This window comes from Hordeum vulgare, chromosome 6H, assembly GCF_904849725.1.
Source record: "Hordeum vulgare subsp. vulgare chromosome 6H, MorexV3_pseudomolecules_assembly, whole genome shotgun sequence".
Taxonomy (NCBI): domain Eukaryota; kingdom Viridiplantae; phylum Streptophyta; class Magnoliopsida; order Poales; family Poaceae; genus Hordeum; species Hordeum vulgare.
The window spans coordinates 533,129,161-533,152,474 of record NC_058523.1 but is presented as its reverse complement, the minus strand read 5'-3'; the positions used below and the strand labels follow the sequence as shown (position 1 = coordinate 533,152,474).

At 46.2% G+C, this 23,314-nt stretch overlaps 1 pseudogene; it reads left to right on the top strand.

The window, feature by feature from the left end:
- The first annotated feature begins 4,634 nt into the window (after positions 1-4,634).
- Positions 4,635-7,341, top strand: LOC123404171 (annotated as a pseudogene).
- Positions 7,342-23,314: the final 15,973 nt, after the last annotated feature.

Below are 23,314 nucleotides of genomic sequence, written 5' to 3'. Positions count from 1 at the left end.
GTCACTCGTAGAAATTTACTCTGTTGTTCTCAAATAAAAATACAACTACTTCATTGAGTTCCTAGCATGTACTTTATATGCAATCATTAACATTGTTATACAATAGTTATATGAATTATAAGTTAGCATTCTAACTTTCTCATCACATCTTGATCTAACCTTGTATATGGATATCTGACATCTGTTTAAAAAAGAAACATGACATGGACCTTGTATCTTACTTAATATTCAACCAATATCCCTTTTTAAATGACTACGCAACTCTTATGATCCTTGTAAATCATACATATCTACTTGCCCCATTTGACATACTATCAAGTATGTGCAATCATTAGCATTATTATATGGTTAGTTCATGAATTCAGATAAACATTAAAAAAAATGTGTTCATGATCTAACCATGTATATAGAGAAAACGTAAACTAAGATGGAAACGTTATTCGTGACTTTGTGTCTCTTACTTACGCCGAGAAGAAGTAACATGGCAACGTACGATCGTAAATCGCATGAAACGAGAAAAATAAGAGCGTAAACCCCTTGAAAATAGAAAACGCCTCTTGCGGGAAATCTTATATGGTATCGTGCTGTCTATAGCGCCAAGGAAGGAGCTATGTTCACACTAAGAGATGTGCCTATTGTGGTTCACTACAATATGTTATGTATTGTGCATGGACGACACGCCCAGACGTGGCCAGGAGGTTGGGTCCCAGCTCCGCCTCATGTTATGATCTAAAAACATATTGAAAGCTTTAACAACACAAGAAAATATTTAACCTCGTCAAAAAATTAACCATAGGTAGTTTCAAACTTTTGTGTCCTACCTAAAAATGAGAAAATGTGATTCTACACTATCTTCTACAAGACGAGGAATAAAGGTAATTCTAATACATGGATTAAAACCAGTTTCAGCGATTTGGGATCAATACCTTTAGAAAGGGACATCTTGACGACAGTGAATGGATTGATCTCGATGACCTCACATCATCATCCTCCTAAGCCATCCCACCATGGTCGAGATCCAAGTCGGAGTCCCTGATGTCGACCTCGAACTCCTCAATGTCCATGTCATCGTCCTCCACTCCGAGCCCAATCCCAAATTCGTCGAGCCCCGTGAAGCGTTGGTTGTCACCGCCGCCACCACTCGGAGCTTCGTGCTCTTGGGACACATCATTGTGTGAATTACCCTTCCTGTCACCATGGGCCTCTTGAGGTTCCCCATGATTTCTTCACCGCACCTTGCCGTTAGTGCCTCGCCATAGTCTTTGGGGGTAGTAGCATCGCCTGAGTTCATAAATGGACAGAGTTTTACATGAAGCAGTGGAGCGGGTGTGTAGGTTGGTAGGTTGGAGACGAAGATAATCCCCTATATACACGATGATCGTGTGATGGGAGCCCCCTAGGCAAGGGGCACGTGGTAGGGGACATGCATGAGTGAGGGATCACGCGGCGGGCGAAAGGCAAGAGGTAGGTTCCAGAAGCGAGTGTTTCCATTTAAAGGTAATCTTGCGCATTCACCCCTTGAAAGATGTGGTATTTCTAGTATTGCCCCTCGGAAATGAATGGACAGACTATTGAATTTCTATCTTTGGTAACATGCCAATTTTTCTCAAGATTGTACAACACCTCTCATCTGAGAAATAGGTTGTCCAACACTCTTGTACTACAATACTATACTCATTACTCACTAGCACCATCCAACCAAGACACTCAACAAAGATCTCTAACTCATCATTGCATATCACTCATGGCCACTACTCCATTGAGTTTTTGGGAAACACTACTCCATTGAGTTAGTAACGTCGATGCACGATCATTAGCATTCACATTATACACGATAGTTATATGAATACACTACTAGAAACAGATAATTTGCCATGTGCCTAGTCTTTGTCGTCTGCTGGCTCATGGCAAAGAGCTTCTTTGCCGTCAGCTGACAAAGAACAGACGACAAAGTAATGGCTGTTGGCGAAGATCCTATTTGCCATCAACCAGCTCTTTGTCGTCAGCCAACAGACGACAAAGAAGGTGCAGGCAGACGACAAAGGCTTGGTTGTTGGCAAAGAACCTATTTGCCATCAGCTAGAATTTGGTGTCTGCCAGCGGACGACAAATAAGGTGGAGGCAGACGGCAAAGAGGACGACCGGCGCCAACCCTAACGGCCGACACCAAACCCACCCCGCCCCCACCCACCCCTTTGTCGTCTGCCGCCATACCTTTGTCGTCCGCATGCAGACGACAAAGGGGACGACCCCCATAACGGTAAGCTCTCTCCCACTCTCTCTCCCACTCTCTCTCTCACTCTCTCCACCCCAACCCACCCGCCTCTCCCCCATGCCACACCCCTCACCACCCCAGCCTAACGCCCGGATCTCTCCTCCACCACCGCGCACCCCCTCCTCCCCGCGACCCCCTCTCCTCCACCACCGTCGCGACCCCCTCCTCCACCACCACGTTGCCCCTCCTCCACCAGCGTGACGCCCCTCCCCGCACACCCCATCCTCCTCTACGCCCCGCGCCGGCGCCCCTGCCCCCTCCTGCACTACCGCCATGACCCCCTCCTCCACCACCGCACCGCCCCTCCCCGCGCACCCCCTCCTCCTCTACGCCCTCCATCGGCCCCCACCCCGCACATCCCTCTCCCCTGCCCCAGCACCCCTGCACTCACCTGGCACCCCTGCCGCAGTCGGCGCCCTGCCCCCGCCCGACGCCCCTGCCGGCCCGGCGCCACACCGGCCAGGCCCCCACCGCCCCGACACCCACTGCCCCGGCCGCCCACTGCCCCTGCAGGTAAGTTTTTTTTCCTTTTTTCTTTATTTCCTTTTCAACAATTCAGTACTATATATAGTATAGCCTAGAGCCCACAAGTTACAAGAGAATCATCAAAGATTAGCACATTCAGATAATGAACCGAGTTCTACCAATCACGTCATTGCACATGAAGTCAATAAGCAGGTTAGTTCTTAAAATACAAGTTTGGTATGAGCTAAATATGCAAAATCAGCTTGTAGCTTTACATGCACAATTTAAACAATACATAGGGGAGAATAATTGCTGCATAACAACATCATCTGGTAGAAGATTCAACACATCTCATAATAAATCCAGCTATAATGTGAGAATGCAGGTGAATGACCACAAGTGAGGAAACTATTCCTTAGGCAACAATAACAAAAATGTGACAGGTTTTTGTTGGTTCAGTTGTTATAGTTTATCCACCGGTCAATGACCACATTGTATCAGTGCAAGTGACAAGCAACAAGAGCAACTACTGTCTTACTGGATGTGGAAGGAATGAGAATGACAGAATGACCTCTCTTTTCAAATTCATAATTCGGCCATAAAGTTATGGCCTCCACTGTTAAGAGTGCGCAATAGGTTTTGAGCATGGGTGCACAGGGTGCTCGAGGGCATGCCCAGCTAACTGAGGCAATCGCTTGGCCCAGAACGTGGCCTTTGAGATGTCCAACAAAAAATCATTTGAAATTTATTTTGCCTGACTAATGAACATCTGAAGTATGTTCTATTTCAAGTTAAAGAAATCCATCATTTACAAATGATATGATGGCAAGTCAATTGACAATCAGGCAATGGCCAGAGCATGTTAACAAAAGATACATCATCATTTATATCATTGGCTTCACAAATAATTAAAGACTTAAAACGTCAAAGAACAAGAATGCCCAGAAGTGGCTTGGTATTTATCTACTATTTGGGAGAAATTTACCATCTTGATAATGCAGCTTTGAGCTCTAGGCTAAAAGCTATTTTGGGTCCCTGAACTTCGATGACACAATGTGTGGAATTAGACCACCTGCCTATGATGCAAAGAACCTTTTTTAAGGCAATGTGCAAATTGGGACCAAAATGATCCCTTAAAATCTTTCAGGGCCTAACAATGTAACAATGAACTGGGAGTATATTTTGAGTACCAAACTTTACCCTATTCGAAATACTGGACCGACTATATAGTACTAAAACAATGTAAATAAACTATAAATTATCCTGTTGCTGACGTCACGATCCCTCTAAACAAGTAAAACAAGACTCATTAAGCAATCATACATTTCATATGCCAGTCATCTATTTTTTGCAGTGCCATTCCTTCAGATATACCTTGTACAGTATAATTCACCCAAAGATCCCCATCTGTTATCTAGAAGACCAGAACTCTTACCATATCCTATCATAATACTATTTTCTATAGGACCAATAGATTAAAAAAGAACTTCATCCCGCAGAAAAATATGTAGTTCAATAAAGCATTAAAAGAGAAAATTAATTGCAGCACTTGCGCACTATTAGAAAAACGGCTATAGCTAATATGAATATTAATGACGCACCATGTATGTGGTGCGTCACTGCTATATAGCAGTGGCGCACCAGATATAGGTGCGTCATTAATGACCATATTACAAATGACGCACCTGATGTGTGATGCGTCATTACTAATTTTGTCCTGCCCCACACCCTTCCTAGCATTAAAAGAGAAAACTAGTAATGACGCACCACACCCACGATGCGTCACTACTAACAATTTTTTTTCAATTTTTTTTAAAATTAGTAATGACACATCACAACACCAGGTGAGCCATCCAAATCCATCTCCTCCAGACCTCCACGGCCTCGATTTTTTTCCCTCTCCACCATCCCGTATCTCTTCTCTCCCTTCTGACCTACCCAAGCTCCAGTTCACCGCCGCTGTGCCCTAGAACTGCGCTGCGGCCGCCCTCTGTCCCTCACACGCCTCGTCGCCGGCGCCCTCCCTGTCCCGTAGCGTCCCCGCTATCCCCTCCCCACCCGCAATCTTGGACTTCGGTTTTGAGGTATGAACTTTACGCATCCAGTGATTACTTCAATCCCGAGCTAATCTCCAGAAATTTTTGGTGTCTAGATCTGCCCCTGCTATCGATTGTAGGTTTGCAGAGGGCTCGTCGACATGTCTTGGGCGCCAATCGAGAATGACCCTGGTAAAATTTACTTTTATAACTGAATGAATGGATTATCTGGTACTAGTTGAAGTAGGTTTGCTCTGTGCATTCCGTCTTGCGGTGTACTGATAAGGCTCCTCGATGGTCATTAGTCCTCACTGGTGCTACTTGTTCCTGATTTTAATGTGATGGATATGCCAGAAACTATCATGTGTGGTAGCATCTTGGACCTTGGTGTTGTGAGCTGTTACTTAATACAGTATAACTGTTTAATTTTGTGTTTAATAGTCATAGAAGATTGATACATGGGTAGTGTCGCCTATTTCACCTCAGGAGTGTACCCAACTATTTGCTCAGGTTGTTTGTAGTCCTACAGAGGCTTGTCAAGTAGGTTGTTTAAAGTTTACTATGGATATGGCTGATAAAATGGTTGTTTGCGATTCAAAATTCACAGTACTAATGTGTCTCAGTTGTGAGTCAAGAGGAGATTCATCTCGTACTAAGTGTCTAAGTTACTCAAGTCTGTGTCCATTCCCCCTCTCTTAACAAGTACCGTTGGAATGGTGAAAAAAAACTGGACTTATCTTCCCAAGCATGCTATTATATGTTAGCTACATGTTCTAACTAGAACATTGTTAATTTCTGCCTTTACACTTTTCCAAGGAAAGAGGAAAAACTCTCAACCTCTGCATACTGTGTAGGTGTTTTTACGGAGCTGTTGCAACAGTTGCAGTTGAAGGGTCTCCAAATAAGTAATCACCTACCATATGTTCACTTTTCTTTCGTAAGTCAGCTCGGCCCTAAGGGGCACTAATCACTCGATGCATTAGTACAAGGGTAAGAGAACATTTTTGCATTCAGCGCTCCCATATGATAAAAAAAGAACTTGCTATTTTGACCAAGTAGGAAAATGAAGGGTGCTTTTCTATTTCATTATCTGGTTGACTTATAGGATTCTCGATTCACCCAGGCTCACAAATACTAAAACCATGTTTTTGAAGCACAACGACGCTTTCTTTTAAAAATGTTGCACAACAATCTGGTTTAAGTTTTCGGAGCTAATAATCTGTTTCTGGTTTCTACATGTGCTTTTTTCTATGAAACGTGGGAATCTTTTTACCTCCTTAAAAGCCGTTATTTATAATATTCTGTGTTATTCTTCCTTAACAGGTTATTGAACTCTACTCACTTGATCTTGATGCCCTAAATGATCTTCCGTATGCTACCCAGCTGCCCATTACCATGAATGTCGTTTTCCTGAATCAAGTGTATCAGACAATTTGGTGTTTTTGCAGACCAATTTATGGGCTTATATTATTGTACAAATGGCGACCTGCAGAAAAAGATGAGCGCCCTGTTATCAAGGATGCGGTCCCAAATGTATTATTTGCTAATCAGGTCAGGGTAGTTACGTTGATTAAGTTTTTTTTGCCGCGTTTACTCTGCATCACTTCTTTAACCAAATCTTTTTTTACTCGTAGATAATTAACAACGCATGTACAACCCAAGCTATTGTTTCTGTTCTGTTGAAATCTTCTGGCATCACCCTTAGCGAGGACCTCAAAAAGCTCAAGGAGTTTGCAAAGGACATGCCGCCGGAGCTCAAAGGATTGGCTATAGTGAATTGTGAAAGCATTCGTATAACCAGTAACTCGTTTGCAAGGTCAGATGACTACTCTGAGGAACATAAATCCAAGGATGATGATGTCTACCATTTCATTAGCTATGTTCCTGTTGACAGCGTCCTGTATGAGCTTGATGGACTAAAGGAAGGACCGATTAGCCTGGGAAAATGCCCAGGTGGTATTGGGGAAATGGGGTGGCTGAAGATAGTGCAGCCTGTCATCCAGGAACGCATCGATAAGTTCTCTCAGAATGAGATAAGGTTCAGTGTCATGGCTATCACAAAGAACCGGAAGGAAATTTTCATCATGGAGCTCAAGGAACTTCAGAGGAAGAGGGAGAACCTCTTGTCATAAATGGGTGATCCTTCTCCCAATCGGCAAAGGCCATCCATTGAGCGGTCACTCGCAGAGGTTGCTGATCAGATTGAGGCTGTGACTGAGAAGATCATAATGGAGGAAGAGAAGGAAAAGAAGTGGAAGACGGAGAACATCAGGAGGAAGCACAACTATGTGTCTTTCTTGTTCATTTTTCTCAAGATCCTCGAGGAGAAGCAGCAACTGAAGCCCCTGATAGAGAAAGCAAAACAGAATTCTCACGGCCGCAACCCTAAGTGAAACCTGCGTTGTAAAATTTTATCGTCTTGGTTGTTTTGGTTTTATGTAGAGATGGCTGGCTGGCTTTGTTTCCTAGCCGAATGCGCCTTGTAGTTCAGCGGAGGCGGAAGGGTACATTGTTTCAGCGGTAACAGTTATAAAGGGTACACCACTAGGGCGGAGGCGGAAGCTAGATACGCGCGCTATCTAGCGGGAGAGAGGAGGGAGCGGAGGAGGAACCGGATGAAGCTCTGTTTCATCGCGATGATTCTCATCGTGACCGCAACCCTCTTCTATGTGATGGTAGTTTAGATATCGACTTGTAATGTGAAGATAAACTAGCTACTCATGGTCTCAAGACTTGTAATGTTCTAACTTTGTTCGGTATTTTGAATTCGGAGACTAATATGATGAATTGTATTTTGAGACTAATCTTCTATTGTATTCGATAAATCTGTTGCTTATATGTCGTGCTGTTTATATTCTGTGTTGTAATGTATTTTGTAACCTGTGCAAATATCAGAAAAGCAAAAAATAATAATTCCTAATATTCATAGTAGTGGCGCACCATATTACACTTTAGTGGCGCACATAAATAAACACCCCAGTGGCGCATTATCTAAAAGTGCGCCATTAGTAATCCAGAGCACAAGGTACACATGGCCCCTTGGAGTAACAGCAGTGGCACACTTCTGGGCCTAGTAATAGCGCACTTTAGCTGCGCCATTAGTGTCTGGGATAGTAATGGCGCACCAGGTGATGCGCCACTATTATGTAGATTAACAGTGGCACACCAGGCGTGCGCCATTACTATTTATTAGTAGTGACGTGATAATAGTGGTGCACCTATAGTGCGCCATTAATAGCCAAAATAGATGTGCCACTAACAGCCTTTTTTCTAGTAATTACATCCTAGTAGCTTGCATAAAAATCATTTACCTCCCTTACTTCAGGCACTAATTCCAAAAAAATGCAAAAACTATAGTTGTCAATAACTTTGCTCTGTAACAAATGAGGAAATTAATCTGGCTTAGACAAAACATTTAACATAAAACATCCATTTAACATAAAAACCGTGACGCCACTGACCCTCGACCCCCGGCCCCCGACCCCCGACGCCACTGACCCCCGACCCCCGACCGCCTACCCCCGACCCCCGATGCCATTGACCCCCAACCCTCGACCCCCGACACCTCTTCGGCCTCTTGTTGACCGAAAACACACCCGACGCCACTGACCCTCGACCCCCAACGACACTGACCCCCGACCACCAACACCACTAACCCCCGACCCTCGACGCCACTGACACCCGACACCACCGATTATGTTAATTATAAAAACATCATATTTGTGTTGATCGGATGAATTTCAATGTGCAGTTGTTTGACGATCTCCACGAGTGTTGGACGAGCTCTGCCCTTGCATTTGTTGTTGAGCACAAATGGCTTCTCCTCCTACCCCCTTAATTTGCTCTGTTCCGGTCTTTGTGCCAATGAAACTTGCTAGCTATAGGTTTCTTCAATCATGAGTATGCATGACCAGTGTGCGTCTCCCGTTCGAAAGGGTGACATATACAAATATGCATGTCTTTGCATATAACCTCCATCCTTTCTAATTGTCCGTTATCCATGGACAACCCAACTATGTGTAGACCATTTCATTGGATGTCGTTGAATGGCGGACCATTTCATTGTATATCTTCACCAACCTACCAGAAGTGCGGCCGTACATCGAGTAAGTTCTCGGTAAATTATTGTTCCGCAACTTCTAATTCCTTTAAACTGCTCTTATTCCCGGATATTTGATATAGTCGATACGTCGCCAAATTCTCGAATGGAGCGGTCATCGAAAAGGATTCCGTCGAAGAGTATGAGCTTCTTGCAAAGCATGGAGGCAACTATCCCGCTTTCATCTCTTGATTGAAACAAAGGGTAATTAATTACCATTAATGGGCCATTTGATTTCTTGGTCCAATTTGTGGCTAATGCATCCATTCTTTCGTATTAAACTTGTAGGCTGATGCAGAGTCTATGGACGCCGAGTTGAGACAAGTCGCTAATGGTTTTGACTATAAGGTCCGTTCATTTGACAAATACACATCAACGGGTATCACTTTCGTACATTTGGCAAAGAGCTATCTATGCCCGACCTAAAGACTAAAAATTGTTCTATCTCTGCTATTGGCGAAGGAGGTACCGAGTATTATGGAAGAGTTGAAGCAATTTATGAACTTCTATTCTATGGTGAAAACCCACCGACCGTCGTATTCTTCAAATGTTATTGGTTTGAGCCGAAGGATACTAGAAGGATTCATGAACATATAGGACTAGTCAAAATCAACCAAAACACCCACTTAGATGTTCCCGATGTCTATATTACAGCTCAACAGGCGACACAAGTTTTCTATCTACTGTGGGCCTGCCAAACTGATCCAAATCTGAAAGGTTGGGATGTCGTTTATGAAGTGCCGCCACGTTTTAGACCACCTACCCTCAATGAACAGGATTACGAACCTCACATTAACCCAGACACATATGAAGGAGAATTCTTGCAAGAAACACGTATGCCCAAGAAACGTTTCAAGAACCGCTCTACTTCACCCCAGAACATTGAAGTAGACAGCGATAGTGAATCCGTCTTAACCCCTGAGCCCGAACAGGAAGAGCCAGAAGAAGAAGAGGTTACTACTGCGGATCACCTGTCACTGGCCTTCCACATGTTCTTCCCAATAGTGATGATGTTGCTGCATTTATGATGATAGTGATGATCATGATGCATTTATTGACCCCAAAGCATATATAGACGAGCACGATTGTTATTAGTTCATGTCAGGTATTCAACTATTACTATATATGCATATATAAATTTTTAGTTCATGTTAGGTATTCAATTTTTATTAGTCATGTTGGTATTTATGACGACGATACACTTAAATTATATACATTTTATTACTCATGTTGGTATTTATGTTGTACTAATTTCATTTACTCTTTGTCATGGCAGGTGTTGAAAGATGGTGGGAAAGGGTCTAAAGCACTCCGCGGCTCCTTCTTCGTCGGAGGGTGGTGGGATGGGTACTTCCATTCCTGCCTCGCCTCTTCGGAGAGCGTTGCTCTCTACTCTGCATGGAGTGGCCGCTTCTTCGACTCTCGCGAGCCCCGTGAGAGGAGGTCGACTCCCCGTGAAGCCGAGAGCTACTAAAGGTACACGTGGCCGTGGGAGAGGTAGGGTGGCTGCCACGCCTTCCTCGCCACCATCCCAAGCCAATTCACCTGAGCACAGGACTACTAGGGTGGATTCGTCTGAGGTGGAGGCTACATGGTCTCCGGTTCACGAGCCTCGGGTCGACGAGCCTTCGACCCACGAGACTCGTGTCCCAGAGGCTTCGTTCCATGAGACTCCGGAGCAAAGCAGGGATGAGGGTACATCCCAAGAGACCCGGTGGGATACCTGGCCTGATCTGGGTCAGCCTGAGCCAAGTAGCCATGCTGATAGCGACGAGGAGCTGGGTGAGGGGGGCACCGTCTACCAACGTGGTAGTTCGGGGCTCCCGCTCGTGCCGACGACTCGCGAGCAGAGGTGGTCGATTAAGCCAAATGGGGACAAGTAAGTTAATTTACTCTTATTTAACCTTTTGCCTTCACGTTTTCTCAAATATCTAATGTTTTGGCTTTAATTTGTCATACTGCAGGGGTTGGATTGTTGCCAATGGTATCCGCAAGCCCAACAGCGTCCTTGGTGTGCTTTGCCGGCAAAACTTACCGGGGTTTGTTACGTTGTCCGGTCGGGAGCGAGAGGTAGGAATGACGTGGGAGCACTACTTGGGTGCCCCGGCCCCGCCGGAGGTGGAGATCGACGGTGTTTTGTACCACACGAGGGCCGACATGGTGATCAGACAGTTCTGGGTAATTTCTCCTTTACACAATTATAAATCAACCATAGCTAGTTATTGTACTAATCGGTGTTGTCTCGTTTGCAGACCTTCTACATGTGTGAGGAGGGATACGAGGAGGACGCGACAATGGTTATCAAAACCGAATACCGCCGCCTACTTCAAAACTTTCGGCATGAGGCTCGGGTGCAGGCTGTTCGAGACTACTATGCCTCGCGGCGTATTAGGAAGGAAAAGACGAAGTGTCGCGATTCTAAGATGGAGAAGGAGCATTACATGAAGGTAATTACATATTATTAAGGCCTTGTAGTTAGTTTCCTTGATTTGATTGTTACGCGTTGTCTCAAATTTCTCTTTATTAACTTAGGTGCCCCCGAGATGGTGTGTGTGGATAAGATGCATTTTTGGGAGGCCTTGGTGGATTGGTGGTGCTTCGAAAGGTGGGAGGCCAGCCACAACAACGCCAAGGAGAGGCGTGACAAAATGGTTGGCATGCCACACCCTCAAGGGAGCGTCAACTTAATCCAATTTGGTAAGAACTGGGTATGTGGATTGCTTCATGACTCATGCAATTCATTCTTAATGCTAGCTTGAGCCCTTTACTAATACATTTTTACTCTCTCTCTTTTAGGCGCGTCACAATAAGACGGAGGTGACACAAATGTATGACCTCTATGCGATGGACCATACTGCCTCGTACAAGAAGGTCAAGGCATTCTCTGAGTCTAACCTCGAGCATCCTGAAAACTTCACCAACATCTCCTCCCACCACAAGCTCGTGAAGTACAGAGACCATGGGAAGGCGAGGAAAGGGGAGAACTTTAACCAGAGCCAGGGGCCTAATGATCTAGAGCTGGTGATGATAGCCGGCAACAGGAGGCCCCATGGCTCGATCGCTATTGGAGACGGCCTTATACGTTGTCCTAGCACTCTTCGGCAGATAAAGGCATGCCAAACGATCTCCTGTCCTGAGATAACACCTTGTCCACGGCCAGTCGAGTTCGCCATTGAGGTTAGTTTAATGGATTCAACTATCTTTCCGCATTACGTTGTGTGTGTTAACCAATATGATTACAGTGCTAATAATGAGTTGTGTTGCAGACTGTTATTCTGAAAGAGAGAGAGGCAATGCAGGCGCTTTTGGTGGAGAAGGATAAGGAGATGAAGGAGCTGGAGGAGAGGACAGCTGCGTTGGTGGAGGCGGAGAGGGCACAGAATGATGCGTCTAACAGGGCCATGTATGAGCTCTTAGTGGTAAGTTTCTTCTTCATATTTTGTCAACTCTTGCATTTTAATGTTCATTTCATTAATAACTAAAAAGCTTGACTTGTCGAAACCAAATATACAGTCTATGTGCGAGAAGACCGGCCACGTCCCTCCGGTGATGCCAGTCATTAACATGGCGGGGACGGTGAGTTTCATTTCAATGAAGTAATGTTTTGAGTGTCATCATGCTAACGACACATTGCAAACGATGTTTGGTGTGGAATATCTCCCGAAACGCATCACAGGACCCTTCTACATTGGAGCCTTCTCCAGGGCAGCCTTCTCCAGGTGAAACAAGCCAGAGCCACCGTGCTTCACCGCCGTGATGACGAGAATGGTATGTTTTTTCTAGTGTTTTTCTTAACAATCGCATAATGATCTTTACTTACCTTACCTTAGCTCCAAAATGACATATTTTTACCCAAGTTAGCTCTAGAATGACCTATACTTAGCTTGGTTCCACCTAAATGACATAATTAGCTTAGTTAGCTCCAAAATGGCCTATTTAAGAAAAAATGACCTATACTTAGCTAAGTTCTCTCCTAAATGAGATAATAAGGTTTATGTAGCTCCAAGATGACCTATTTCCCTAACTTAGCTATTAAATGGCCTATAGTAGCTTAGCTAGCTCCAAAATGGCTTAATAAGCATAGTTAGCTCCAAAATGACATATTTTACCCAAGTTAGCTCTAGAATGACCTATATTTAGCTTGGCTTCCACCTAAAGGACATAATTAGCTTAGTTAGCTCCAAAATGGCATATTTAATAAAAAAATGACCTATACTTAGCTAAGTTCTCTCCTAAATGACATAATAAGGCTTACGTAGCTCCAAGGTGACCTATTCCCCTAACTTAGCTATTAAATGTCCTATAATTAGCTTAGCTAGCTTCAAAATGTCTTAATAAGCATAGTTAGCTCTAAAATGACATATTTTACCCAAGTTAGCTCTAGAATGACATATACTTAGCTTGGCTTCCACCTAAATGACATAATTAGCTTAGTTAGCTCCAAAATGGTCTATTTAATAAAAAATGACCTATACTTAGCTAAGTTCTCTCCTAAATGGCATAATAAGGCTTACGTAGCTCCAAGATGACCTATTCCCCCTAACTTAGCTATTAAATGGCCTATAATTAGCTTAGCTAGCTCCAAAATGGCTTAATAAGCATAGTTAGCTCCAAAATGACATATTTTACCCAAGTTAGTTCTAGAATGACCTATACTTAGCTTGACTTCCACCTAAATGACACAATTAGCTTAGTTAGCTGCGAAATGGCCTATTTAATAAAAAATGACCTATTCTTAGCTAAGTCCTCTCCTAAATGACATAATAAGGCTTACGTAGCTCCAAGATGACCTATTCCCCTAACTTAGCTATTAAATGGCCTATAATTAGCTTAGCTAGCTCCAAAATGGCTTAATAAACATAGTTAGCTCGAAAATGACATATTTTACCCAAGTTAGCTCTAGAATGACAAATACTTAGCTTAGTTTCGTCCTAAATGATGTAATAAGCTAAATTAGCTCCGAAATGACCTATACTTCTATTCTTCATCTAGTCTTCTTCTTCTAACTTACTTATTTCCCATTTTGCAGATTACATTCACTTGACAGAAGCTTGGATTATATTGATGGAGTGCTTCAATATGGTTTCTTCTAAAATGGCTTCACGGAAGCTTGGATTGAAACTATTGTAGTATATGTATATAAAACTTTGTATGTATGGGTGAAACTAGTGTAATATATGGTTTGGTACAGATGGAACTTGCATAATATGTATGTATTATGGCTGAAACTTATTTTAATATGGTTATGAGTATGGGGCAGTTTGTGTGAAATACATTATGTATTATGGATTATGGATATAACTATCATATATATATTATGTATTATGGATGAAACTATCAAATATATATACATGTCCCTCATTTGTGTGAAAATTGTTGCATATTATAATAAATAAAATAAACAAGGGGCAGTTTGGAGCCTTTGCCGTCTGCCCACCAACGGCAAAGGGGCTGCAGTAGACGGCAAAGGGTCCAAAGCCCTGGTTTGAAGCAAACTAGGTGCCCCCTTTGCCGGCTGCCCACAAACATGGCAAAAGGCAAAGGGTCCAGGGCAGACGACAAAGGGTCAAGGGCATACGACAAAGGGTCAAGGGCATACGACAAAGGGTCCAACGAGAGGGGCTGGGTGCCCCCTTTGCCGTCTGCCCACAATCATGGCAGACGGCAAAGGGGGGCAGGGCAGACGACAAAGGGTAGCTGGGCCCAGCAGGCTGTCCTTAACACTTGACGGAGGTGCCCGCGGATCTGTCGTCCCATGTTCTTTGTCATCTTCCCCCCACGGCAAAGGTTCTTTGCCATCAGCAGGCCCAATGCAGACGGCAAAGGGGGCCTTCACCGGATTTTTGTTTCCCGTCCATTTTGCCGTCTGCAGACGGACGACAAAGGCCTTTGTTGTCCGGGGTGCTCCCCTTTGCCATCAGCCATGGCAGACGGCAATGTCTCTGATTCCTGTAGTGATAGGTTTGCCTAGGGCTCATCTAGATGTGAAATAATTATGTTACATCTAAGGTGACATCATTTGTTTGTTCGGTTGAGCCTTTAGTGGGTTGGATTTTTTAGTGGGTTACTACTTCATTAGGAACTTTTAGGTTTTCCTTTTTCTTAGTTTTACTTGTTGGGTTGTGTTGTACATGTAATTGAAGAAAATAGAACCATAAAAAAACTTGGTTGGCAACACAATAACTAAAAATGAAAAAATGCACACAAAGGTATCCGTTTTGTGGATATGCAACTCACAGACAACCACCTAGTTGCACTCGCGCGGTTGGCAAGTTGTTGTCATTCTGCAGTGCTTGCAATTGCTCGTCTAGTGGTGGACATGCAGCTAGATAATAACATCCTCTTACCAAGTTTTAAACGCATCATGGGCCATGTAGTTTGGAATTGGGTTGCAACACTTGCAGTTACATATCTAGTGGTGGACATGCAACTGGGTGAACACCCCACCTCCCTCCCCCATTTTTAGTTGTAGTCGGGTACAACGTTTGAAGTTGCAAGTCTAGTGGTAGACATGCAACTAGCTCGCAACCCCTCAACCAACCCAATTGCAGTTGCAAATGGGTCATCAATTGCACCTAGGTAGCCCCTTACGGACATCAGTGTTCTTAAAGTCACCGGTGAAGCCTCGACCTCACTTGGTTCAACAAACTTCACTTGGTCTGCCTGGAGTCACTCGGATCACATCGTACTAGTCAGATACATCCTCGCACTAAGACTACAGCGAGGAGAAGGCGTCGAAGAGGCTGGAACGGCTAAGGACTTAATTCATCACATGAAGTGTAGTGAAGACTGAAGTTACCAGTAACTCCGAGAGTTAAAGCTACCGTTTCTAGTAACTTCCCTATTTATTAGCATTAACTGACCTTGTAATGAAGCTCGACCGGTCATGGCGCACACTATATAAGCCACTACCGGGCTTCAACTCAAGGGTTCAACACTTTGTAATCTTTTACACCCATAAGAAAACATCACGCCTCGGGGCTCGAGACGTAGGGCCATTACCACTTCCGAGTGGGGCCTGAACTCATACATCTGAGTGCATCCACTGCGCCTAGTTAGAGTTTGCCCCTTCGTTCGTACCCCTAGGTACAATTGTCAAGGTCATTCCCACGACAGTTGGCGCCCACCCTGGGGTTGTGCATCTAGCAAATCAAGCGTAGTTGTAGATTTATCACACTTTCATCGACATGATGACACTCGGCGGAGAGATCCTCTTCGTTACCCTTAGCTTCATCTCGATGACTCGGCGTGGCTGCAGGATGCATCACTGGACACCGACGCCCTCCCTGCATGAGGTGCGTCACATTTCAGCACAATCGTGCACGGAGTCCTGATCCGGCAGCCATCAGTCTCGTATCATTCGGCATCCTCGTGTCCTGCAGCTATGCGCCGCAAGCGCTCTAGTCGCTCGTGGATTTAGCGGTGCATTAAGCACGCCATTGCCAATCAGGCATTTCCGGGCAGGTGTTCATGCTCAACTCCAATGAACCTAGCGTCAGCCTCTTCCCATCATCGAGCGAGGAGTCACTTGGTGACTCTGACTGTGAAAGCAGCAGGGTTGCCGCCAAGATCTTGATGGCCGACACCAACAGGGGAGGCAACACAGGTTGCGCCGCGGAGAATTCTCGCGAGCGTGACGGCGGAAAAAGGCGCCACGGCGACAGTAGCCGCTACGTTCCACAGTCGCTAACCGAGCAGCATTGGGAGGAACTTCAGCGGAAGAGCGATCAAGCTCTCCGCACCCCCATCACCGGGAACACCCCGGAGGAGATCGCACTAGAGAACGCGTGTTTGGCCTATCTGGACAAGCGCGAGTGCCTTGTGCGACTTCAGCGGTCACTTGACCCTCGAGCCCTGCGGATCAGCCGAGTTCCAGCCACAGTCGCATGGAGTTGTTTCCGAACGAGTGCCAACGGCACATCGAGGTGATGCGGCCACGTCTGATGAACCTCGCTGCCGCCCCTCGGCTCGCTGATTGCATTCAGCCGAGCGACAGCTCGGACAGGGAAGGCATTCGTCAGATTCATGCTCTGCTGAAGATGGCTATGCAATAGAATTCCGATTGTGATACTACATCCACAGCAAGTCCGTCCACACGGACATTGTGCAGTCGCCTCATAGCCCATGTGTGCGTAGACGACACCAAAAGTATGCTCGTCCTCCGAGAGGCCCACATGGAGACTGGAGGCAGGGTCATCGAGATCGAAGCAAGTCACCCCCTCAGGGGTGTGGCTCATTCGGTCACCGTCGTCACGACCGCAGGCCAAGACATAATCAACATCGGGGTAATGAGGGCGACGACTACCGGGCCCCCGAGTTCAACGCTGGATGTGGCATCATGCAATGCGTGATTGATCAATCGCGAGCTTGTCGGGGAGTGTCTGGCCTCGAGTGCTTTGGCCGACACATCCGAGAGGCCGATATCCCCTCCAACTACTGGTTGGCCACGGCGAGTCGAAGCCAGAGACTTGGCTAGAAGACTACCGCGTGGACGACCAGAAACATCTTCCCCTCATGTTGGAAGGGTATGCGAGGGCTTGGCTTAATCAGCTACCCTCCAGCAGCATCCACAGCTGAGGCGATCTTGCCCAAGTGATTGTCAAGACTTTCGAGGGCACATACAAGCGCCAGGCGATCTGTCAGAGTTGCAACACTGTGTCTAGAAGATCAACGAGACTCTCACGGAGTACATCCAGCGGTGAACCACACTTCACAACACCGTTGAGAATGTCATCGAGCATTAGGCCGTGTGCGCTTTCCAAGCGGGCACTTAGTAGCGGGAACTCATTCTCAAGTTTGGCCGATGAGGGGACCTGTCCCTCATTCGGGCCATGGAAATCTCCAATCGATATGCGAATGGCGAAGAGGAAGACCGCATCTGCAGCGGCAAAGGGCTGAGCCAGCGAAACCCCTCTATCAGGCAATGCTGGGGAAAAGCAAAAGCGAAAAGGCGACCCGTCAGGTAAAGCCGAAGTAGTTGTTGTCCCTGGAGAGTGGCAGAATAAATCCAAAAAGAAGAGGGACCGGGGTGGCAAAAATAAATCCGAGTCCAAGAGGAGCCTATTGGACCTGCCATGTCCGATTCATTCTCATAAGGATGAAGAGGGGGAGACCATTCCCGCCAAACATACAGCTCGCGACTGCCGTCTTCTCTAGAAGGAGACGGGCAGAGAGCCCTCCAGGGACAAGGAAGATGAGGACAATTGAGAGGATGCCTCTGGGTATCCAAACATTGAGGCAACCCTCATGATCTTCGTTGATGTCGAGCACTAGAGCCGATTGAAAGTTATCAATCGGGAGGTGAACATGGCAGCCCCGGCTGTCACAAAGTACCTCGACTGGGCAAAGACGCCTGTCACATTCGACCAGTCGGGCCACCCCGCCAGCATAGCCACACCCGGGAGGCAGGCACTGGTGGTCGATCCTGCAGTCAATGGATTCCAAAAGTGGAAAGTCCTCATGGACGGAGGCAACGACATCAACATCATCTACATGGACACTCTCAAGGCTATGGACATCCCACTGTCCCGGCTGAGGAAGAGTAACATGCAGTTCCTGTTGGGGAACGTCGCATGGGAAACAAAACTTTTCCTACGCGCACACAAGATCTATCCATGGTGATGACCATCTACGAGAGGAGAGAGTGCATCTACATACCCTTGTAGACCGCTAAGCGGAAGCGTTAAAGAACGCGATTGATGTAGTGGTACGTCTTCGCGATCCAATGAGGATCCGTCCCACGAACTCCCGATCGAGCGCCGAACGAACAACACCTTCGAGTTCAACACACGTACAACTTGATGACGTCTCCGCTTGCTCGATCCAGTGAGCGAGGGTGAAGTAGTAGATGAGTTCTCCGGCAACACGATGGCATGGTGGTGGTGGTGGTGGTGCTATCTCGACAGGGTTTTGCCTAAGCATTACCGAAAAATTAAAGGAGAAATCGATCTAGGGAGAGAGAGGGGCGCCCCTCCCCTCTATATATATAGGGGGGAGAGGCGTGGGGAATAGCCCCTCCAATCCCTCGGGTGCAACCAAGGGTGGAGGAGGTGGAATCCTAGTCCCCCTCCTTCCCTTCCATACAAAGGTCGACTTTCCACCTTTCCCAACTATATGGGCCTTGAGGGACTTGTGCGCTTGGCCCAATAAGGCCACAATGTCTCTCACAGCCCATGCAAACCCTTGGTATGTGGTAGAACCCTTGGCGGACTTTCAGACTCCTCTGGAAGTTTCCAAAACCTTCTAGAAGCTTCATGGTACAATACCGGAAAACCCGAAATTTTTCCGATAGCCAAAATATGACTTCCCATATATAAATATTTTCCTCCAAACCATTCCGGAGCTCCTCGTGACATTCGGGATCTCATCCGGGACTCCGAACTACTTTCGATTACTACCACATAACTCATTAATACCAAATCGTCACCAAACATTAAGTGTGGAGACCCTGCATGCGGGTTCGAGAACTATGCAGACATGATCGAGACACTCTCCGGCCAATAACCAATAGCGGGACCTGGATGTCCATATTGGATACTACATATTCTATGCAGATATTTATCGTTTGAACCACGATGTCAAGGATTAAATTAATCCCGTATATTATTCCCTTTGTCTATCAGTATGTTACTTGCCCGAGATTCGATTATCGGTATCTCTATACCTAGTTCAATCTCGTTACCGGCAAGTCTCTTTACTCGTTCTGTAATACAAGATCTCATGACTAACTCCTTAGTCACATTTCTTGCAAGCTTGTTGTGATGTTACATTACTGAGTGGGCGCCAAGATACCTCTCCGTCACACGGAGTGACAAATCCCAGTCTTGATCCATGCCAACCCAACAAACATCTTTGGAGATAACTGTAGAGCACCTTTATAGTCACCCAGTTACGTTGCGACATTTGATACACACAAGGTATTCGTCTGGTGTCCGTGTGTTACATGATCTCATGGTCATAGGAACAGATACTTTGACATGCTGAAAACAGTAACAATAAACAGATACTTTGTCCATCACATCACACTACTAGGGAAAACCCTAGTAGTAGTGCTTGAAATATGCATAGGAGTAGCGCTAGGCCAAGCGCTACTGCTATCTCTCTACAGCTAAACCCTAGTAGTAGCGCTGGTATGGGCAGCGCTACTGGTAAGTAGTGTTAGCAGTAGCGCATCACTGTCCAGCACTACTGATAACTATCTATAGCGCTTGTTCATATGGCGCGCTGCTGCTAAGCCGCACTACTCGTAAGTATTTTCAAGCGCTACTGCTAATATTTCTGCTTTCACAGGTTTGCACCCTCTACGTATTTGTGATGTATTTATACAGGCTCTATACAATAGTTTCATCACATCATATTAAACATACACTATTCTCACATATCATAGACATACAGTAGTCTCGTCATACCATCATCATCATCATCATCATTCAACACAAATATCATCACATCATCATGAAAATAGCGATACATAAGTGCGATCATGTCATGTCTCGAATAAGTGCAACTGCATGGTCATGGCACACCCACAAGTTTCATCATCTCTATCTACAACATGATATAGAAGAGAAGAGCGACCAGCATGAGGAAGAGCATGACTATGTAGTACCGGCGGTCTCGCCCCTGCTCATGTTGGAGTGTCCACCTCAAGTAACTAGTTTCCGCTTCGGCTCTGGTGTCAAACCCTCTGTGGCTAGCACCCAGGTAACTGTGCACCTGGCCCTAAGCGGTTGGCCAATGGTCGTAGACTCCTGGAACCCTCCCAACATACACGGGGTAGTAGTCCTTCTCCATCTCTGATCTAGGTACGTACATCGTGAGTTGTTGATTTGATCGATAATATGCAACATAATGTACTTAAGAAAACAAAGAGGCATGGTTAGCAAAATAAAAGCAACCAATAGTAAACACAAATGACGAAGTTCCTCATACCACGGTTTAGTTACATCACATTGTCATTGACAATCAGTCCTCCATGTCGGCGTTCCAATCTTCATAGTCAGGGAGGAAGCACCCGAGCTTCGTGAAAGGCTTCAGGTCCAGACGCTGAGCGACTAACAGTGCTCGGACATCAACCCACGTGATTGGCCCATGGTAGAACATCCCCGTTGGTTTGAGGACTTGCTTCATGATCACTTGGGCTAGTTCACACTATACATGATAAAATTCAGCTCGGATTCGATGATCCGGTGTCTTTCCTATGCTTGTGGCCCAGCTGACAATCTCGACATCTTTGGTAGTAGCTGACATGCGAAGGCGTTGATTATACCTTCTGTACTCCATCAGGTGATGCATGAGGTAGAATCCATCAGTCGTACTGTTGTGCGGTTGCTGGATGCAGCAGAAGTCAGTCTTATGGCGGAAAACCGGCTCGGTCTTCCTGTGCCTTTTCACCTTGATATATCCACCAGTCAGGCTGAAGGTTAACATGGCACAGTCGAGAACACTCTTTACATGCATGTAATCCTTTTTCTTGAGGTTCTTCCACGAGTCCAAGTACATAGCATGGCACTATTCTGGGTACAGAACGATGAGGACGGCGCCGCCCCCGCTGTGCAAATTAAGTACACCTCAAATTAGCCTCCATGCTTGCAAAGGAATGATTAATATGTACGAAAGGATATGCACGGATGACTTACAAGGGATGATAAGGCAGGAGAATCCCTTCCTTGTCCTTATTAGCGATCATGAATTTGCTGAGGTACTTTCTTGCATTGTCACGGTGCTCTTTGGAAACTGCCAAGAAGCTCTCGTGCATATAGGATGGGTCCACGACGCATATATATTTGATGCTCTCCATCCTGATGAAGTAGTAGAGAGACAACGCATACATGCGGATGAACTGGAAATCCAGCTTGGTCATGTGGAACATGTTGTAGATGTAGTCAAATCGTAGGAGGAACTGAATCGCGAGCCAGGTATCGACGTACAACTTCCCACTCGGCACCCGAGCCGCGTAAAGCGGGTATCCTGGATCTTCCGCGACCAGAAGGCTTTTCTCTCTGGCCAGCACATCTTCATGGAGTCTCTTTAGATCATTGTTCAGTATGTGATCTAGCGCTTTGGCTGGTAGGATCGGCTCGCCGGCGACATGGAAACGCTTCTTACCTTCGACAGGTATTTTGTCTACCACCTGGGGTTTCAGAGGCGGCTGGCTGCTTGAAGCACCTATGGTGCCTTTAGGGCCTTTCCTGGCCGGTCTCTTCCTTTTCTTCTTGGTGGATGGCGATAGTGAGCCCACCATACCTTCCCTAATCACCACCCCCAGTGTCGTCGGGCTAAACAGTGGACGGGCCTCGAGAGGTTGCTGGGTAGAGGCCGCATCTGGAGGCATCTCCTGCGAGGATGGCTTGAAGAGAGACTTTTTGCATTCCGTCTTAGGACGTTCCGGCTCCGGCAAATCAGGCAGCATCAGGTCATCATATCCATGCTCATAGCCTGAGTCTTCGGCATCCTGAGCCATCAATCCATCATAGGCGGTATTGAAATACTTGTTCGGGTCCTCATCATCATCTTCCATGTCATCATCAACATTTGCTTCTTCGACAGCGGGGGCGACATGATCTAGGACTAATGGAGGCTCTCCCTCGCGTCGTACGCTACCATGATCTGCCACGACAGGTGCAGGTAATTTGGTAGGCGGGGTAGTGTTCATACCTTCTTGAGAAGGTGGCGTTGGCGTGATACTGGGCTCCTCGAGACGAAGAAGAGACTTCGGCCAAGGCAAGAACCAGTTCTTGCATGTGCCAATCATCTTAGGGGTCTCGTCGTCATCGACTGGTATCGGAGGAGGAAAATCCTCTAAGCCCGCTAAGACACTGGCCACGCTAACCTTGAAGACGCCATCGGGCATCTCTCGGTTGTGGAACATGCGGTCCTTGGGCTTCATGATGGTTACCTTTCCCACAGCCACCTTCTGGCCCTTGATATGGTAGAGTAGGCTGCATGGGGTGTCGTCGGCCTACGAAGGAGACATGTGTGCGACATCAAACATCTGAAAGGCAACTGAAATGGAAGACTATAGACATGCTGGTGAAAAGGGTATGACGCGTAATTACCGTGAGGGCATCGAGCTCACCCAGCGATGAAGGCCCGCCGAGCATGCTAGAGACGGAGGTCGGGCTGCTATGAACAGGAATGGGACCTTTTGCAGTTGCTTGGGCAGGTGTTGGTGTTGTGGTGTTCGCTGAGTTGCTTCCGACAAAGCTGGGAAGGGGAAAGTCCTCCGGCCGTGCATTTGGATTGCTTTTCGACCAATTACAAATTGTCGGAATCAAGCTGGCCACCGCGTGAGTGACCAACCCACTGACTACCCCGACCAACTCTTCTTTGGTCTCAGCTTTGGTCTTATTGACCGCAATTGCGACCTTCTCGTCGATGCTCTCCTAAGTGACGACCAACCGTCTCTTCCTTCTTTCCTCTGGCTCCTCGGGGTAGCAC